Source organism: Procambarus clarkii, chromosome 64 (assembly GCF_040958095.1).
Source record: "Procambarus clarkii isolate CNS0578487 chromosome 64, FALCON_Pclarkii_2.0, whole genome shotgun sequence".
Classification (NCBI taxonomy): Eukaryota; Metazoa; Arthropoda; class Malacostraca; order Decapoda; family Cambaridae; genus Procambarus; species Procambarus clarkii.
In genome coordinates, this window is record NC_091213.1 from 14,014,327 (window position 1) to 14,036,267 (window position 21,941).

General features: G+C 41.1%; 1 protein-coding gene across 2 annotated transcripts in view; it reads right to left on the reverse strand.

Moving 5' to 3' along the window:
• The window catches only part of LOC123769014 (kinesin-like protein KIF26B), an 85,971-nt gene that overhangs the window by 44,287 nt on the left and 19,743 nt on the right, over positions 1 to 21,941 (reverse strand). The gene's annotated exons all lie outside the window — the stretch shown is intronic.

Below are 21,941 nucleotides of genomic sequence, written 5' to 3' on the forward strand. Positions count from 1 at the left end.
GTAATAACAAAAGATAGGTAAAATAAGGAAGATGAACATGGCACAGATAGAATAACCAACAATATTCAAAACAAACCTAATATAGAAAACAGAAAAAAAAACATATGAACAAAAGAACAGAGTCAGGAACAAACACATGCATGAGAGAGAATAGGATGAGGAAATAAAAGATTTTAAGTGTGGAACAAAAATAGAGAAATAAATTGGAATAGAGAAGAAAACAATGAAAATTGAGGAATATAAAATTTGATTCTCGGATAAAACAGTGAAAAGGTAAAAGGTTTTAAGAACTTGGAGTCATAAAGGAAGAAAAAGGTGAGGTAAAAGAGGATGATGAAGAATGTGGAGAGAGACAGGAAAAAGACAGGTAAGATGAGGAGGGAGACAGGAGAATAATGGGAGAGATTATGACGGAAGAGTAATTGGAGACGGAGCAAGGTTGAAGACCAAATATTTTATGAGAGAGAGAGAGACTGAGAGAGTGTGTGTGTGTGTGTGAGAGACAGACAGACACACAAATGGACAGAAAGACAGACAAGTAGGAAAAAAAATATAAGAACAAAAACAGAGCTGACAAATAAACTTCATTAATCCAAAGCATAAATTAAAATAATCAACAATAGTAATTACTTACTATTACCTTTAAACCTCTCAATCTTTTCAGATCGAGACATTTTTCTCTAACAACCATAGACTACCCACCTCTAACAACCATAGACTACCCACCTCTAACAACCATAGACTACCCACCTCTAACAACCATAGACTACCCACCTCTAACAACCATAGACTACCCACCTCTAACAACCATAGACTACCCACCTCTAACAACCATAGACTTCCCACCTCTAGCAACCAAAACTTGCTCAACTATAACAAACTCTTATAGTAGAAATATTCTGAAACGAATAACAGTCCCCTACCAGAAATACATTGAACTCCACCAACATATTGAAGGTAAAGAGGTAAAGAGTGAGTCAACCTTGAGTCCTTAAACTCACACAAGTTCCTCAGAGGTAGATTTGTACCTCGAGTCTCTCCATTCAGTCTCTTTCTCTCGTGTCTCCATCCATCTCAGATTAAAAAAACGTCTTCCCTACATCGCGGTCCAATCAAGATAATGTACCTTAGAGGAAGCCAGACCATGCAGATGTAATATAGAGATGTACGGGATGGGGGAATTAATTCTGTGGTTGCTGATGACTAAATCTACATGATTCAGGATGTCATTTCCCGTTATGAAAGGAGATCAGTAACCACTAGGCTTAGGAGTTAACTCTGACATCAGGTCACGAGGATAGAGCGAGGTAATATGTCGTTTTATGAGAGTAGTTAATGGTCCAGGTTAGACCGAAATGTCGTCATATGATAATGTTCCCGAATGGACCGAAACGTCGTCACTTTCCCTAATTTCAGACGTGTGTGTTGGGATGTAGGAAGTCTCGTTAATCTGGCCAAATTGTGGTCTACATTGGTGTATACGTGGATGAAAATGGGGATAGAACAACCAGCATATGTGAAATTCGACTTCTTCCTGTGTTTCTTTACTAGTCACTTTTTGTGTACGCACGTTTGAAGTGATGTATTGAAGTAATGTATTATTCACAGCTTACTACGTTGTTGTATAAATAAGTTAATTGGATTCTAAAAATGCTCTGGAAAGGCGAATTGAGCCGAAAACGCGTTTAGCATTCTCTAGTTTTTAACATATGGTTTTTCCGCATTAATTAAAATATATGTTAATTTGCAGAACTATTCGATATCTTTATATTTGTCTCGCTTTATCAACAAGAAGATTTAAATTATCACAGAAGGCGGTAAAGCACGTAAATTTTGACGGAGTTGTGGTGACAGTGGTCGGGAAGGGAGAGAGGAATGAAATGCAAAAGCTAGCGGAGAGAGAGAGAGAGTCGAGAGAGAGGGGGGGGGGGAAGAGAGAGAGAGAGAGAGAGAGAGAGGGGGGGAAGAGAGAGAGAGAGAGAGGGGGGGGGGGGGAGAAAGAGAGAGAAAGAGCAAAGGATATTGTTTTGTTTTCACAAATTCGTTTTCGAATACATTCCTGTTAGCGGAATGAAGAATTTATTGTTGCATTGTTATTGGTTTTGATCAATCTCCTCGTTTCCTATCTATCTTTGTAAACATAAATCCTACTTATTTCTCACTTTTCGCATGTTAGTTTAGTTATGCATTATGCACCCTATACCCATCCCGTGGGCGCTGGTGGAAAGGTTACAATCCAATAACAAAATATTTGTAATATACATATCACAAGTGTATCAAGAAGTGGCCCACAACAGCCCCCTATACGAGACAGTTTACATCAGTGGTGAGACAGTCACTCACAGTTGCTCTACACCCTCTCAGGTTTACAGGGATGGAGGTTTACAGCTATCAACATGCCTTATTCTCGCATTGTTATATTTACAGTGAAGTTATCTTAAGATTTCCCTTCAAAAATTCATATTCTACCTCTTTCACTTCCTACCACTTTTTCCGTTCCTTTGTTTGACCAGACCACACACTGGAAAGTGAAGGGACGACGACGTTTCGGTCCGTCCTGGACCATTCTCAAGTCGATTGTCGACTTGTTCCGTTCCTTCCTACCGTCCTTCTGCCCCTTCCTTCCTTCCCACTGTCCCTCTCTTCTACCCTTTCCATCCCTCCTCCTTCTCCCCCTGTCTCAACATAAAGCCACAGGTCCGCGTGTGTGTCAACAGGTAAATAATTTGCGGGAGTGTGAAGGCTCGGGTCGTGGGTGTGAGTTGCGTGAGAGCGTGCATGGCGGCTCTCAGGACCCGGGCGGTGAGGGCCGTCGGACCGGCCGCTTCAAAGGGAATAACACACGAGTCTCCGGACTGTCACCCCCGTCAAGCTGGTGGACGGCAGGAAGGCGGTCGAACGCGTCCACCAGCTTTGTCGGTCTGGCAACTAGTTTTTGTTTTTTTTATCGCTTTGCTGTGAGGGTATATTCGCAAATTCAAGAATCGATGTGTCCTTTTTTTTTAATATTTAAGTATATTTAATTAAAAGGGAGCGACGACAGAAGCAAAAACTTATAAGAATTCAGAGACAGACGACAAGATTTTCTGTACAAGTACATTATTTAGTTGTATAAGTTCGCATGGGATCCCACAACTGTACCACGGGTGGTACAACTGCACCACGGGTGGTACAACTGCACCACGGGTGGTACAACTGCACCACGGGTGGTACCCTTATGTACTATACGTATATATTTTTATATTCTCTTGTTTAACGTTCCCCCGGGGTCCTATAAAAAGCAACAGCGGTTGCCACTGACACACACACCGTTTAGAATAGGAGAATGTGTCAGCATTTGCATTCAGTTCATTACATGTTTGCTCTACACTGGAGCTGTTATGGCAGGCACCACCACCAGGAGCGGGGCCGCCACGGCAACGCCCCCGTCAGCCTGCCTGGCAACGCCACAGAATTAAACTCATTCGGCGTTTAATTAACCAGTTTATGGCGACATTTAGGCAACGGTACATTCCACTCGCCAGTCGATCCAATAGAAGCATAGTTTTGCTGTATTTGTTTAAATCTACTGAAATTATCCACAAAATTGTGACTGATATACCGATTTATTTGTTTCATTAAGTTTCTTTATAGAGCCGCGGGACGAAGCTTGGCTTTAGTCAGAGACAATGAACTGGGTTTACTCAGTGTTGCAAGCGGCAGGTACACACAACGTCCAGTGTTGCATATTCCTTTTTTCCTGCAAAGTTTATGCAATTTAGAGAAAGGTTTGCTGCCAGTGTTATGTCCAGCATGGCATCGTTTTCTGTCTGTGCCATTACGGTGACTATATATATATATATATATATATATATATATATATATATATATATATATATATATATATATATATATATATATATATATATATATAATATGCATCTACAATTTTTTTAAGAATGGGTTTCATATTGTATGGCGTTTCATATATATTATAACACTACAAATTTCCTCTAGTTCTTCAGATGCGGGTATATACCTAGGCAGAAACTAGCATTTCCTCGCTGAATCGCAATGTTGATGCGCTGGAACAGATAATTGGTTGCTCTAATAACTAATAGACAAAACGACAATACTGGGTTTATTAATGGATAATCGTAGACTTAAAAATATTTTTACGACTGTAATTAAACTAATGTAAGGCCTAATTTTGCCTACTTTATACAGAGTTGTTGAACAATAGTAGGCTTATTTTTATGTTAGACCACGATGCTTTGAACATTTTTTTAATCCCTCTCTGCCGGTCGGGAGCCGGTCGGCCGAGCGGACAGCACGCTGGACTTGTGATCCTGTGGTCCTGGGTTCGATTCCAGGCGCCGGCGAGAAACAATGGGCAGAGTTTCTTTCACCCTATGCCCCTGTTACCTAGCAGTAAAATAGGTACCTGGGTGTTAGTCAGTTGTCACGGGCTGCTTCCTGGGGGTGGAGGCCTGGTCGAGGACCGGGCCGCGGGGACACTAAAGCCCCGAAATCATCTCAAGATAACCTCAAGATAACCTGCCAATAATCCGCAATATTGTTTGTTTGCATATAATCATGAAAGGGGTTGGATATCGCTTGTAGAAAATCCAACAGTTGAAACTCGAACTGTGCTACGGAGCCAAAAAAATATATATATATACAAAATATGTATTTTCCTCAGGTATTCAAAATGTCCGTAGAAATTATGTAATAAAGTCTTATATATCCTGTTTGCATTTTAATGTTGATAGCCTTTCTTTAGGGGCAAGCTAAGAACATAAATGCTTGGAAAATCTATATTTTATGATGTGGTGGAGCTGTGGAAGCTCCTTTGGTGGTGGAGGTGTTAAGGGAAGTGTGGTGTAGTGCACAGTGTTGTTGGACCCCAAGCATAGTTGTGGTGACAAGTCAGGCGAGGGGTACACACACACACACACACACACACACACACACACACACACACACACACACACACACACACACACACACACACACATACACACACACCGTCACAACAAAAGCAATAACCCCTTCCCAACTGGAAGCAAATGGCAACACACACAACCATAAACATTAGCCAGCCCGTCTGCTGCTCCCACCTCTTGGTCCAGTGGTCCCACCTCTTGGTCCAGTGGTCCCAGCTCTTGGTCCAGTGGTCCCACCTCTTGGTCCAGTGGTCCCAGCTCTTGGTCCAGTGGTCCCACCTCTTGGTCCAGTGGTCCCAGCTCTTGATCTAGTGGTCCCAGCTCTTGGTCCAGTGGTCCTAGCTCTTGGTCCAGTGGTCCTAGCTCTTGGTCCAGTGGTCCCAGCTCTTGGTCCAGTGGTCCCAGCTCTTGATCTAGTAGTTCCAGCTCTTAGTCTAGTCATCACAACTCTTGCTCTAGTCGTAACTCGTCAAGACACCGAAACCAGAGACACTTCAAAGCTTCTTATCCAAGCAACATTTCATTCAAGATTCATCATATTGTATCGCTGAAAATAAATGTTTTGCGGTTTGTAGTCTATATCTGTGTAAATATTGATCATAAGTTTATACTTGATTATATAGAATTTTCATTTTATTGCCGATTATATAGGATTTTCAGTTTATACCTGATTATATGTATATACTAAGTCCGCTTTGCTTGCAAAGAGTCACTCGCGGTTTTCTCACCTCACGGAGGGGTTACTCGCGGTCCGGTAAGAACAAGAGGGGACGACTGCGGTCCAGTTTGTGCATAAAAGATCATTCGTTGATCCGTTTCGTGCAATTGAGAGGGGAATGAGGGGTTGGGGGTGGGGAGTGGGGGAAGGAATGGTTATTCGTGACACTGGGTACACGTGTCAACAAGACACCAATCAGAGGTGAGGTGGCAGAAGTCATTCCGTGTCATAATGACCCCCCAGCGCTGCTCAGACGACCCGAGGTGCAAGGTTTACAAGTCTGGGACACCTCTGGTGGGAGCTGGGATACGAGTCCCAGCCGCAAGGGGATCCCGGGAGCACTCATTACACAGTCAGTAATAAAACCAGTAAAAGTTGACTGTCCTCCGCGTAAACAATCACAGTGGTGCCACATTTCAGCAAAACTTTGAGGATATTGCTGTTGGATAACTCTATTTCAGGATTTAATGAAATGCCGGCATGAAAAATCTTCTTCATTTGTTTTGCCTGGCGGTGCACTTCTCTCCTCCCCCACCTACCCACGCCCTTCTCCCTTCCCTACCCTCCTCTTCCTCCTACCCTCCCCTCATACTGCCTCGACCTCTCCCACAGTACGGCCACGTATGAAGTAGAAAATAATAATAAACTCCCATAGTCCCGCGTCTTCTTCTTCTCCTCCTCCTCCCTCTCCTCCTCATCATCCTCCTCCTCCTCATCATCATCATCATCCTCATCACCATCCTCCTCCTCCCTTCCCCCCCCCCATAACCCCAGTCCTCGTTGTTCCCCCTCTACTAGCAGCCCCCAACCCGTACCCCCTCTTCCTTTCAATACAAGACCCACACGACCCATTCCTCCCTCGCCTCCCCCTCTCTAGCATCCAAAGTTCCGTCACCACCCATAAACTACCATGCCCCACTCCACCCACTGCCCCGACCCTCTCTCTGACCCATCGTTTAACACCCCATCAGGGTAGTTTACGACCCCCACACTCTCTCATTATATCCAGCGTGACTGTTGAGACACGAGAAGCCTGAACGAGCCATCGATTAGTGAATTACGTTACAGGCACCAGCAATGCAATGTTAAACTGCGCGTCTCGTAAGGGCATTATTCCAGTCTTCTGAAACCATGGTTCTATGGTGACTGTCTAATCAACGGTTTTAGTAACAGGGTTGTTGATTTGTGGCGTTGAAAGATCTTGAGTTATCTTGAGGTTATCTTGAGATGATTTCGGGGCTTTAGTGTCCCCGCGACCCAGTCCTCAATCAGGCCTCCACCCCCAGGAAGCATCCCCCTGACAACGGACTAACACCCAGGTACCTATTTTACTGCTAGGTCACAGGGGCATAGAGTGAAAGAAACTCTGCCCATTGTTTCTCGCCGGCGCCCGGGATCGATCCCGGGACCACAGGATCACAAGCCCAGCGTGCTGTCCGCTCGGCCGACCGGCTCCAGATCATCGGGTGACTTGACTGACGGGTGGTCACGTCTATGAATGATCAGACGGTGAGTCACAATGGCGGGGTTGAGGCGCTGACCAGCATGTCTGAAATGGGGAACCGACGACGTTTCGGTCCGTCCAGGACCATTATCAACTGGTGTAATTGTCAATTACACGACTCGATAACGGTCCAGGATGGACCGAAACGTCGTCGGGTCTTCATTTCTGATGGATATGAATGAGTTTGGATAGATAAAAATAGCGGTCTCGTATGAGTCAATATGCCTTCTGAACCCCTTTTAATCCTGTGTCATGTCTACTCAGTAGCATCCAAAACCTGTCCCCACATCACAGTTATGACGTCATAGTGACGTTGCACACTCGTGAGCAGTATATGAAGCACCACATTTTATCAGCTGCTTTCAATGGGTTAGTTTTGTTAAAAAAATAAGTAGCAATGACGCAGAGATGTCAGACTTTTCTCAGGTTTTAGACCCTTCTCGAGCAACAATCCTACTGCTGTTCTGAAGCCGATTCGACGTTACTTCTCTAGAGTCGAGTTCCAGATTTAGGAAACAAATTACGAGCCATATTTTTCTTATATTTGCCTGGAGGAAGTTTCAGACGTATCCTGTTACTGTACTGACGGAAGTCTTTCTTTCCTTTGAAAATCTCTGAAAGGGAGAATCTAATTACTATTTTGCATAACATGCGTAATGAAACTTGATGTGGATTGAGGACGTCGCTAGTCTCCTTTCATTTGTGGCAGTTTGGTTATTTGTGTTCAACCAGGTTATTGTGATATTCGTCGCATTGTCATGTTCAGAAGCATAAAAAAACAGATATTAGACATCTGAAGTCTAAAGGAGATAATAATTAATTTCTGGTTTAAAAGCATTTCAGTAAAAGTGTGTACTCACCAATTTGTGCTTGCTGGGGTTGAGCTCTGGCTCTTTGGTCTCGCCTCACAACAGTCAATCAACTGATGTACAGGTTCCTGACCGTACTGGGCTCCATCATTGAGTGTGTGTGTGTGTGTGTGTGTGTACCTAGCTGTTCCTCTGGGAACAAGTGTTGACCTATCAGTGACGAAGGGTAAACACAGTGGGCTTACCTATTGGTAATCCCCATTAACGCGAACTGCAGCAATTTGAGCCCCGGTACCTAGCTATTTATATCTGGTGCTTATCATATCTCTTAATATTCTCTTTCACCTTAAAATTTTCTCTTGAAACCGTGGATGAAGTTGGTTTTCGCACATATTTTTATAACGCGTTCCACTTAATAAAATCCAAGACTATAAGCTTTTCTCTGTACCCATACATCAAGGAGTTCAGGACCTCCTCTTTATCTATACACCAAGGAGCTCAGGACCTCCTTTCAGTGTATACATCCCTATTCCCATTTGAACTATACACAGTCAATACAAAATATTGGAGTCATGAAGATGCTTCCCACAGTAACTTGAAAGTAAATATAGGCACTTAGCGATGAAAACAAAAGAATAACAATTACCTCAAACTTTGAATCACGCCGTTGGAGTGTATTGATCTCCGCTGCCCACTACCCAGCCGCTCCACGACTGGCGGAGGAACCAGAGGCGACAATAGAATTCGACGCATCAATGGCAATAACCGTAGGTCGAGCAACAGACTTTAACCGTTGCAGCAGTAACAGCAGTAGCCGCCGCGATTACATTGTAGCAGTAGGAGAGAGAGAGTATAGGAGCCATAACAGTACAGCAGTAGCAGTAAGAGTAGCAGCAGTAGTAGGGACGGTAAGGCGGTAGAACGGCCGACCAAGGCATGGGCTGGCTGGATGGGACGTGACCGGCATCCGTCATACAGGAGAGAAACCTCGCCCATTTTAGCAGGAGGTGAGGCGGTTGTACTTCACCCTGGGGAGCCTTCGTTGTTTCTCCTGTGCCGGTGATGCTCTCGGGGATAGGAGAGACGAGAGGCCTGGAATAGGTGTGTTGAGTGTGTGGGAAGGGGATGGAATGGCTGTGTTGAGTGTGTGGGAAGGGGATGGAATGGCTGTGTTGAGTGTGTGGGAAGGGGATGGAATGGCTGTGTTGAGTGTGTGGGAAGGGGATGGAATGGCTGTGTTGAGCGTGTGGGAAGGGGATGGAATGGCTGTGTTGAGCGTGTGGGAAGGGGATGGAATGGCTGTGATGAGTGTGTGGGAAGGGGATGGAATGGCTGTGTTGAGCGTGTGGGAAGGGGATGGAATGGCTGTGTTGAGCGTGTGGGAAGGGGATGGAATGGCTGTGTTGAGCGTGTGGGAGGTGGGTAAGGATGACGCCGTAGGGAATCTAAAGATAAACGTGAATGGGTTTCTCGTGGTAGAGGGTAGATAAAGTTATGCTCGCGAGGAGAGGATGAGAAGCCGGGGATGACTTCGTACACAAGCAAAATTGTGGATAGGTTATCTTGAGGTTATCTTGAGATGATTTCGGGGCTTTTAGTGTCCCCGCGGCCTGATCCTCGACCAGGCCTCCACCCCCAGGAAGCAGCCCGTGACAGCTGACTAACACCCAGGTACCTATTTTACTGCTAGGTAACAGGGGCATAGGGTGAAAGAAACTCTGCCCATTGTTTCTCGCCGGCGCCTGGGATCGAACCCAGGACCACAGGAACACAAGTCCAGCGTGCTGTCCGCTCGGCCGACCGGCTCCCCTTGACGAAGGATGTTTTGGATAAAGTTGAGAAAAAGGCACATCAGTCACTAGAGAGGTCAGTATGACCACTAAAATAGTAAATCAATAAGCAACAATCCATTTGTAAGATTAACATAAAGTAAAATAACGTGAAATAATAGCAATTTGCATAGCTTCTGTATTTTATATCAAGAGATTAGTGGCTAGTATTAACCAGAATAACTCTGAACATACAGCTCATGTAACAGGATCTGATTTCAACAGGATTTAAAATGCTTGTCAAAAGTCAATCCCTTTGTGACAAGAATTTCTGAAAACTGTCAAGTATCCATCTAGGGTTGTTGTCCCTGCTTTCTCTCTCAATTAGTCGTTTTATTTTGTCATGCAAAATATATCCCAGTAATACAATGGTGTATGCCTGCTACACCATTGTATATGCATTTATTCCTAAGTTTTATTTTCTTAAAATCAAGTTGTTATTTTTAACAAATTGCCAGTGATATGCAAATGGCAAAAATAAACAAAAATGAGCTTGTGTTCATTTGTTTATGAATTATTTCTTACTGCGTGTCGGTGTAAACACGAGGCCAATCAGGAGATTGAAAAAGTATTGCGAGGATAGATAGTTAAGATACGTTTTGATCTTTTCCTCTGTTCGCAATTGAGCTTACATAAGTCCCAGGTGATCATTTCGCAGTTCGCATCCATACGAGCAAAGTTATTGAATATAACTCTCAACTAGATATCAAGATTACTAAATTGACTCACAACAATATTTGTCCTGAAATTCAGGTATCATTAAAATTTACACGTGAGTATATAATATTACACTTCGAGTATATAATATATCCCACACGCTTTACACAATAATTTATTGTGGTTTACACAATAATTGTGCATTTGTAAACGCACATTAATGACTCAATGTAGACGATACCTCGAACACTGTTTATGTAGGACAGAAGTAAATATGTGTATATATGTATTTATGTATATAGGTTAGATTAGCATTTTAATATCACCACAATCATCTTCTGTGATTGTTCAATAAATCACTGCACTATATGTTAACAAATCTCTAACCCTGTTCATGGACGACTGAAGAAAAAATATATATATATATTTATATATATATATAATATATATATATATATATATATATATATATATATGTCGTACCTAGTAGCCAGAACTCACTTCTCAGCCTACTATTCAAGGCCCGATTTGCCTAATAAGCCAAGTTTTCTTGAATTAATATATTTACTATAATTTTTTTCTTATGAAATAATAAAGCAACCCTTTTCTCTATGTATGAGGTCAATTTTTTTTTATTGGAGTTAAAATTAACGTAGATATATGACCGAACCTAACCAACCCTACCTAACCTAACCTAACCTATATATATAGGTAAGGTTAGGTTAGGTAGCCAAAAAAAGCTAGGTTAGGTTAGGTTAGGTAGGTTAGGTAGACGAAAAAACATTAATTCATGAAAACTTGGCTTATTAGGCAAATCGGGCCTTGAATAGTAGGCTGAGAAGTGCGTTCTGGCTACTAGGTACGACATATATATATATATATATATATATATATATATATATATATATATATATATATATATATATATATATATATATATATATATATATATATATATGTCGTACCTAATATATATATATATATATATATATATATATATATATATATATATATATATATATATGTCGTACCTAATAGCCAGAACGCACTTCTCAGCCTACTATTCAAGGCCCGATTTGCCTAATAAGCCAAGTTTTAATGAATTAATGTTTTTTCGTCTACCTAACCTACCTAACCTAACCTAACCTAGCTTTTTTGGCTACCTAACCTAACCTTACCTATAAATATAGGTTAGGTTAGGTTAGGTAGGGTTGGTTAGGTTCGGTCATATATCTACGTTAATTTTAACTCCAATAAAAAAAAATTGACCTCATACATAGAGAAAAGGGTTGCTTTATCATTTCATAAGAAAAAAATTATAGTAAATATATTAATTCAGGAAAACTTGGCTTATTAGGCAAATCGGGCCTTGAATAGTAGGCTGAGAAGTGAGTTCTGGCTACTAGGTACGACATATATATATATATATATATATATATATATATATATATATATATATATATATATATATATATATATATATATATATATATGTCGTACCTAGTAGCCAGAACGTACTTCTCAGCCTACTATGCAGGGCCCGATTTGCCTAATAAGCCAAGTTTTCATGAATTAATTGTTTTTCGACTACCTAACCTACCTAACCTAACCTAACCTAACTTTTTCGGCTACCTAACCGAACCTAACCTATAGAGATAGGTTAGGTTAGGTTAGGTAGGGTTGGTTAGGTTCGGTCATATATCTACGTTAATTTTAACTCCAATAAAAAAAATTGACCTCATACATAATGAAATGGGTAGCTTTACCATTTCATAAGAAAAAAATTAGAAAAAATATATTAATTCAGGAAAACTTGGCTTATTAGGCAAATCGGGCCTTGAATAGTAGGCCAAAAAGTGAGTTCTGGCTACTAGGTACGACATATATATATATATATATATATATATATATATATATATATATATATATATATATATATATATATATATATATATATGCTGATTAGCAATGTAAATATGTGGCTGCGTCTGTGGTAGAAATTAATTGTAATATAAAAAACACCTTCACAACGTAATCCCTTACCGTCACAACTCAAGTATCTATCTGACTCGCCTCCCAGCGCTCAGACGCGGCAGGAGATGGCTCATCTTACCTGCTACTGATGCTCACATCCCTCACCATAACCGCTCACCATATTTACCAGTCGCCAAGTGATACTGGCTTAAAACATGTCCCAAGACTCTTGCGTTATCTTCGTCAACATCCAGTAGTGTTTTTGTTCCATGTTTTGACAGTCCTGTAGTGTTTTTGTCCCATGTTTTGACAGTCCTGTAGTGCCTTAGTTCCATATTTAGACAGTCCCATAGTGCCTTAGTTCCATGTTTAGACAGTCCTGTAGTGTCTTAGTCCCATGTTTAGACAGTCCTGTAGTGTCTTAGTGTCATGTTTAGACAGTCCTGTAGTGTCTTAGTGTCATGTTTAGACAGTCCTGTAGTGTCTTAGTCCCATGTTTAGACAGTCCTGTAGTGTCTTAGTGTCATGTTTAGACAGTCCTGTAGTGTCTTAGTCTCATGTTTAGACAGTCCTGTAGTGTCTTAGTTCCATGTTTAGACAGTCCTGTAGTGTCTTAGTCTCATGTTTAGACAGTCCTGTAGTGTCTTAGTCTCATGTTTAGACAGTCCTGTAGTGCCTTAGTTCCATGTTTACACATTCACTTTCGCCCATATTGGGATAGCTGTGAGTTGTGAATATAAAAAATGAATAGGGTAGGTAACATGTTAAAAGATGTTTAGTAATATAACAGATCTCGCGGATGTCAACCGCAAGAGATATTGATGTAGTTATTATTATTATTAACATCTTTATTGACAAAATTAATTACAATTTTGCCTAGTAGTGGTAACATTATCTCGTTGTGGTAAGAGTCTATACCCTCCGTGTACTGACTGACAGTGAGGGATGCTGTGAGGCGTGTCTCATCTGTGGGCGTTCAGGAGAGCATCTATTTTGTTTAAAGGGTTAATGGGTGTCTGTGCATACAGGTGAGGCGTTCGAGGGAACCCCCTGTCTGCTTTTGTGCAAGTGTTTGCAGCACTGTTTATGCTGCAGCCACTTGCACATTATTTAACGCACACATGTAAATACACAATGCAATATACTAATAAGTTATATCATCCCAGAAACATACTGTCATAAACACTGTCATTCTGGCTCTCACACTCTCTAAGTCTCTCTCTCTTTCTCTTCTGCCTTTCAGTGTCTTTGTTTTTCTCCTCTGTCGTCATCTGTCTTTTTCTTCCGTTTTTCCCTTATGTTTTCTCTTGTCTCTGTCTCTTCTGTCTGCCTCTCTCTCTCACACATACATTCTCTCTCTCTCTCTCTCTCTCTCTCTCTCTCTCTCTCTCTCTCTCTCTCTCTCTCTCTCTCTCTCTCTCTCTCTCTCTTTCTCTCTCTCTCTCTCTCTTTCTCTCTCCCTCCCTCCCTCCCTCTTGCCTGCCTTAGTTTGCCAATCAATTTGTTTAAACAGGATTTGTGTCTTCCAGTTTCCCGGCAAATTGAAACAGGTGGCTCCACAACACACGACCTCCCAAACTGCTCAAAGTTTGTTCAAAACGACGCAAACTTTTGTGTGCTGCCGTTTTACATGTCTAATCGAATTTCACGTGACCTCATACTGGGAAAAAAATATTAACAGAAGCTGATCTAAAAATACAAGAAATAACTGAATACAAAATACGCTTGAATCACATACAAATTTAAATATTATCTAAACGAATTCGCATTTCTTGTCCCGCCCCCAAAAAAAACGAAGGGGAAAAAATTTCCGTCATAGAAAAAAGTCAGGCGAAGGTCGCCTCCCGCGGTAGCACGCAGCAGGGGCATAAAGATTAGTAACAAATGTGTAGTTCCCTTTTTACGTTTAAAGCTGCCGGGCAGAAGGTCCTGGTCCAGGGAGGCAACGCGTGGGCCTCCCCCGATGCTGCTGGAGCAGCCTCACTGGCTGTGGAGGGTGCTGGAGACTGGTGTGGAGGGCGCTGGAGGTTGGAATAGAAGGTGCTGGTCTGGAAGGGGCCCCCTAGAAGCAAGTGTGGAGTGCCCTTGAAGCAGGTGTGGAGGGCCCTTGAAGCAGGTCTGGAGGGTCCCCTAGAAGCAAGTGTGGAGGGCCCTAGAAGCAGGTGTGGAAGGACCTAGATGCTAGAGTTAGAGTCTATGGAGGCTAAGGTTACCCTTGGTCTCAAGGGCCACATGTCTCTCTCTCACAAGTTGAGGGAGAAAGAACAGTCACAGAGGAAAATCTTTAACGTGAGACGCTGCAAGGAGAAAATAATAAAAACACACAGAAGGGGAAGGAAAAACTAATGATCGGAAGCGACGTGGCAAGAGAAAAAGGGGCATGGAAAATGGCAGAGGGAAGAGGTGCGATGGCAGATGGTCCAGGAGGCAGCTGCTGGGAATGCAGCTGGTGTGGGAGGCAGCAGCTTGGAGGGCAGCTGGTGTGGGAGGCAGCAGCTGGGAGTGCAGCTGGCATTTGTTACGCTTCTTGGTATGACAAGGGCGGTACAACACAACCTGACAACAGGTGGAGGCATTCTGTTAGAAAAATCCCGAATCCCAATCCAGAAGAGATGTAGCGTCTGATCAGATAAACAGTGGGATTGGGTAGGAGTAGTTAGAGGTTAGTTTGAAAGCCAAAAAGCATAGTCCTGTAGCTCAAATTGTTAATAGATAGAAATCCATTTGATACAGAACAGAAGCATATTGAATAAGATCTTATAACATGTTAAACTGTAGGTGGGATACTAGGATACCCGGTGGTGCCCGGGGCTCACCAGGGCTCATCAGCTCTGTCTCTGTGTGTTTTCTATCTTCATGTGTCTGTCACTGATTTTCTGTTTCTGTTTTCTGGTCTCTCTCTGTCTGGATCTGTCTCTGTTTTTGTTCTGCCTGTTCGTCTCTCTCTCTCTCTCTCTCTCTCTCTCTCTCTCTCTCTCTCTCTCTCTCTCTCTCTCTCTCTCTCTCTCTCTCTCTCTCTCTCTCTCTCTCGTGGGGGAGAAAGACAGTGCTCTCGCACCCAGTATCTAAGTACATAGTGAGAGATCTTCCCACTAGATAGATGAGTAGATCTTCTACCCTCTTATAGTTCAATTGTCCTGTTAAGAGAGAAGATATAGAACAACGTGATATTCAGAGAGTAGACACAGCACAACTTTACCTGAAGCTCAGGGAGGTGGGGCTCTCTTTAGAAATACATTGACTTCAAGAACAAAAATTCACAACTAAATTGGTGTTACAATATGTGTTAGAAGATCACCTCAGAGGTTTAAGACAGGACTTAAACTCACTTGGCATTAAGAAGAAATATAAGACCACCTGATACCAAAATTTAGGGGTTCAAACCACGTGCTTCAAGACCGGAGACTCTAGACCAATTGACTTTAAGAAAGAACTTGAACTTGATTATTTGTGTCGTAGATTCCCTTAAGATTAGAAGAAGCCTTAAGAGCCACATAACCTCAAACGAGGGTTCAATAGCTAATCCACCTAACCCAAAGAGATGAGAATTTGAACCACCTGACCCTAATGAAACAAAGAAAAGAGATCACGTGATAAGAAGCATTATAAACGGAAGTATTGAGAGAGAATAAGGATAATTTTTTTTTCGCTTTACCGGCGTCTCGTCTATATTGTAGAGAAGTAGCCCCTGAGAAAACAGGGACCCCCAGCTTAATTTGATCTCCTGCCCAGCAAGATGAAGCAGCATCTTAGAGACCGGAAGTAGGAGAAGAGGAGGAGCTGGTTTATAAGATGGTCGGCGGCCAGTAAGGAAGACAAATGGCAACCACATTACATAAAAAGTCAAGAAAGTGGGAGGAAACAGTGGCATAAATAAAATAAGAAATAGGAATAAAACAGGAATACAAAAGTAGACAGAAGAGTAATTCCAGAAGCATATAGATTAATCAAATATATATATATATATATATATATATATATATATATATATATATATATATATATATATATATATATATATATATATATATATATATATATATATAGGAGTGAATGAAAGAGAGGCTTGAGTAAGAAAGAGAAGGAGAGAGTCTAGGACTAAGTAAGACAGATGGTGACAGTTCTACTCCTCCACAACAATACTTACTGGTCGCGAAGGATGTTCAGTTTGGTGTGGCTCTATTCCGACATGGTGAGGCTCTATACCGACATGGTGTGGCTCTATTCGTGCCCAGTGTTGCTCTATTAGTACACAGTGTGACTCTACACCGGAATGAAGTGAGTTTATCCAGCATAAACAGACTGTTGTATAAACAACAGAGTTTATACAGACTCTGCATCAGGGATTATGACTCGTCATCCATGATGGGATTAATACCATCATTCTCACATTCCGTTTATTGCTGACAAATGTAGCGCTTTGGGTCCAGGTAGTAAGAGCAGTTACCGTATGTCGATATAACCATTCCTCTCCACTATTAGGTTTTTCACGTTTTCGTAACCAACGTTATAAATGCAATCAGTAAAGCAATATTCCTGTTTTCACTCAGTCTCTCAAATAGTCCCGTTTTCTGTGCATCGGACTCGATAGGTTAGGTGGGTTTTTTGGATTTCTACGCTTCTGATTTGGTTATAAGGTTGGATTTTTTTAAGGCGTGACAAATCAAGAGAACATTTTAAAAATGTTTGGCTTAAGTTGAACGTTTAATGTTTGGGTTTAAAATAAAGTTTAGGAGGATGACAAAGATTTTAAATCCTACTTAAAATCAGTAAAATCTGTGTTATATGAGCTATGTATTCTGTAGGAATTTGATCAAGACTAACTCCAAAATTCTCTGGTTGTAAAGGGCTTAGAATGTTCAAATTTCTAGATTCTTTTACGGTATACTTAGCTGATATTAGCTTTCCCTCAGACTGTCTTATCATCATACTTTTATGTTGTATGTCTTGTCACTATAAGCCTCACTATAAGCCTCTATAAGACTCATGTCTTTTTGTATAATGCTCTAACTCCTGTTTTCTCCAGTCACGTCTGTGGTGAATTTTGTTTTAATCACTGATAAATCCTCTAAATCAAAATTTAAATATCACAGTATATAATGAAACTGTCTACGTGTTATGCTGTTATTCTGACTGTCTCTTATGTAATTAATAATCTGTAACTAAATGTAAACCCGTCCAATTGCAAATCCACTCGACCATATCTAACAAAAATTTTGATTTGAGTTAATACAGGGAAGATTTTGGGAGCCTTGAATAATGTTGGTTAACACAAAAAAAAAAAATATAAATTTATGGAATAAAAGTATATAAGAGGGTAAATATTTAATACAAAGATTCCGATCAGGAAATGTTAACTTTAAAGCTTCAAAACAGCTTCACTGTGTACATTGAGAGTTTACTTTAATAATGTATTATATTCAAGGCTGATGTATACTTTGTGGTTGCTCAGGAAGTTTTTATGGAAGCTTTTATAACACTTTGGACGTTCTTGGGCTTCAAGTCCAACTCCAAACTAACATTTGGTATTATTCATCAGCTAAATCTTGCGCTCTTTAGGCCCAATTTTTACTCCGCAGTTCAGGTTGGTCAACGCACTCTAGAATGAAAATAAATTTGTTTGAACGAACTCAGAGGAGGATTGCAAAGCAATTCCCAGAAATTGGAAACCTTCCTTATGAAGAGAGATTGTAAAGTTTAATTTACTTTCTCTATTAAAAAGGGAAAAGTAAAGGAATATGAGCGGGTATAACATGGGGTTATGAATATGCTGTTAAATATATCATCATAATATACAAAACGAAACATTGAATATAAATTTATAGATTCAGGCAAGACCTGGGTAAATATTGATTTTGGAAACAGGGTTGTAGAATTATGTAACAAATTATCGGGAAACATAGTATACGTTGAATGAATGGATTGTTTCAAGTGTAGGTTAGACAAAGATATATGAATGACTTTGGGTGGATATAAATAGGAGCTCCCTCGTATAGGCCAATAGGCCTTCTGCAGTCTACTTTGTTCTTATGTTCACCAATCACAATCCCAGTTTATCCTGGCACAAACCAGGACCAGCTCTACCTCATGCATTTCGACCATTACTAATTAGATCTCAAATTCCTATTACAACCAACTTTACCAATCAAAGCACTTTATCCTGCTATCACAATCTTCACCAATCAGAGCCCCACACCTTGCTACAGCACACTGAGTACACGTTGACTCCAGAAGGTACCAGCATACCTCCCATTATGGGACAGAACCCTCCCCCACCCTACACTGACCTGCAGTAAGAAAAATATCAAACCGAATTTTTCCTTCTTATAACCTGGGATTAAAAAACACATATCTAGTAGTCTTGTTGCTGCTCCAACACCACTCTGCATGCTTCTCTATTTCTTGTCCAAGTGCAGGCAAATCTGCTATACTCTACATATTTGCAAATGCAGCTTATTTCAAAATAAAATTCCCACGAGACTGTACTAATCCGGGATCTAAACTCCAGCATAGAGCAGGCGTGAGACAGTCGGAGGGGTTTCCACACCAGAGAGTTCAAGCCTTAAGAACCCAGGGAGAAGACGTTCCAAGAAGCCTTTATTTCCTGAGGCGAGACAACGAAAAGATAATATTTTTACCTCAAGCCTCAACGGACACTTCACACAGCCATGTTCATTTAGGAAGCCCACTTCAGGGTGCAGAAAATGATGATTCGGAGCATGGAACGCCTTGGAATCATGCAAACTCACCATGAGCACGAGGTCCTCTAAGGCCTCACGACCTTAGAAAAATACTGAAATAGTTTACCCATTTTTCTGGCTTCAAGCTTCAAAGCATCGATCCAGGGAACAAACACACAGACATGCACTGACTCGGTCACGCGTGGAAGCTGCAGCGCAGATAAGATGGTTAAAACCTTCAGAGACAACGAAATACTCGCTTCATGCAGGTCGGCGTTCAATCCCCGACCGTCCAAGTGGCTGGGCACTATTCCTTCCCCCCTCCCCCACTCCCGGTACCATCCTAAATCCTTATCCTGACCCCTTCCCAGTGCTATATAATCGCAGTAATTTGGCGCTTTTCCCTGATAGTTCCCTTTCTACGAATTTGGTTAGGCTAGGTTGGATTTGAATATTCACGGTTAGGTTAGGATTGTTTAGGTATGTGTAAGATTAGGAGTGGATTGGTTAGGGTAGCAGAGGCTTCATTATGTTAATATGGATTTGGATAGATTATGTTTGGATTGGTGTGCCTAAGTTAGGTAGGTTAGCTGAGAATGGCTTGGTTAAGATGCATTTCACTAGGCTGGGTAGGTTGGGTTAGGCTGAGTTTGCTTGGGTTAAGTTTGGATGGTTAGGATAGGATTAGCTTGGGTATGATTAAGATTATGTAGGCTAGGTTAGATTAGAATAAGTTATGTAAGGTCGTTAAGTAAAAATCGAGTAAGAATAGGTTAGAATGCATTAGATTAGGGTAAGTCAAGTAGGTTGGGAAAGACTTTAAATAGATATATTTACATCAAATTTCACTGTGAACTTCAGTAAATACAAAATAATCCGAATTTCACAGGTCGAGTTACTCTCTCTTTGCCACAGACTGAAGAGAGAGAAAGAGATTGATGGTACACAGACACAGTCTATGCAGCATCACAGCCCTCCCCATCCTCCCTACTTCAAAAACAATCTATTGAAACCAGCATATCTTAACACTGATATGTTTTGTACCTTTGCTAATTACCAGAGCTCAAAGACTGGAGATAATTCCATCCCAATCAGTCCATAATCTTACGTTCCCTGGTCCTACACAGAGGTGATCATAAGATTTAAGAAAACGACAGAAAGCCTATTAGTAAGTTATGTCTAACTTACGCTTTAAACAACCAAATGTTTTCCATCTATTGCTCAGTAATATGTTCCACAAATGAACCACACTATTTCCAAACATGTATTTACCCAGGTCTTTTTTTTCAAATCTAAATTATTAAATTTTTATCTACTGTTTTTAGTTATTTTTTGAGTTAAGAGAAACATCTATCTCCACGAGTTCCAGCAAGAAGGGACAAGGCTTCTTCCTCCTCTAAGTGCGATGTTTTGCTTACCTGCTAAGTGGAAAGACAATTCCAATTTGTCTTTCCACTTAGCAGGTAGGTGGAAAAACAAATGGGAACCCAACCATTTTTTTCTTTTCAAGGCTGTGGGCTGCTGGAGTTCTTACAGCTTGATATTTTCAGAAACATTTCACCGCAAGTTTTGAAAATGCTTTCCTTAACCTTTCTGTTATTCCTTAGGCGTTCATCAATGCGCATGTGAACAATCACAATTTTTTTTTTTTTTTTTTTTTTTTTTTTTTTTTTTTTTTTTTTTTTTTTTTTTTTTTTTTTTTTTTTTTTTTTTTTTTTTTTTTTTTTTTTTTTTTTTTTTTTTGAGATATATACAAGAGTTGTTACATTCTTGTACAGCCACTAGTACGCGTAGCGTTTCGGGCAAGTCCTTAATCCTATGGTCCCTGGAATACGATCCCCTGCCGCGAAGAATCGTTTTTTCATCCAAGTACACATTTTACTGTTGCGTTAAACAGAGGCTACAGTTAAGGAATTGCGCCCAGTAAATCCTCCCCGGCCAGGATACGAACCCATGACATAGCGCTCGCGGAACGCCAGGCGAGTGTCTTACCACTACACCACGGAGACTGCTAAATGTGTTAAATCAATTAATAAATATAGAGGCTTCTTCATTACACATTTCATCACAGATTGAGGCAGCGTCTTGGATACTTACAGACGTAGGATCAAATCCTCGTCACGGCCCTTGTGGACTAATTCGAAGCATCATCATCTTGTGAAGTTCCTTGACGATTCCTCGCTAGTTAATTCGCCTTACAATCGAAGATATCTAAATTCTCGTGAAAGCAGAAGACTAAAACCTCGTCGTAACGAGTAGGAAAAATACCCCAAGAGGAGGAGGAATTAGAGGTCACGAGACAAATGAGAAGACGGAGCAGCAAGACACTAATAGGGACAGATTTTTTCCCTAATTATCCTCGTTTGTTCCCGGCCAATCTAATAAGGCAGCCACGCTGGGATTCTATGAAATCAGCTGGCAAGGAGGGGAAAATAGGTCAGGGGAAAATAGGGAAGAAATGGAAATATGATGAGGGGAAGGGAAAGATCTAAGACCAGGACGATGACATGATGGAGGAAGAGGAGGGAGAAGAGGACGATGGCGGTAAGAAGAAGTGGAGATGAGAAGTGGAGACGTGGAGACAGATAGGAGTAGTGAGAGAGTGAGAGAGAGAGAGTACGCGCTTGAAGAGAAAATATCAGATTAAGAATTAGACATGTAGAAAAGATGGAAAAGCAAACTGAGGAGAATCAGAGAGAGAAAATATGCTGCTGATACCAACAGGAAGAGAGACAAGTATAATACATAATAAACATAAGGAGTGACAAAGATAAGAAAACTACAGGACACAACGATAAGGAAAATCTGTGGCGACAAGACCACTAGAGAAGATAGGGATAAGGAT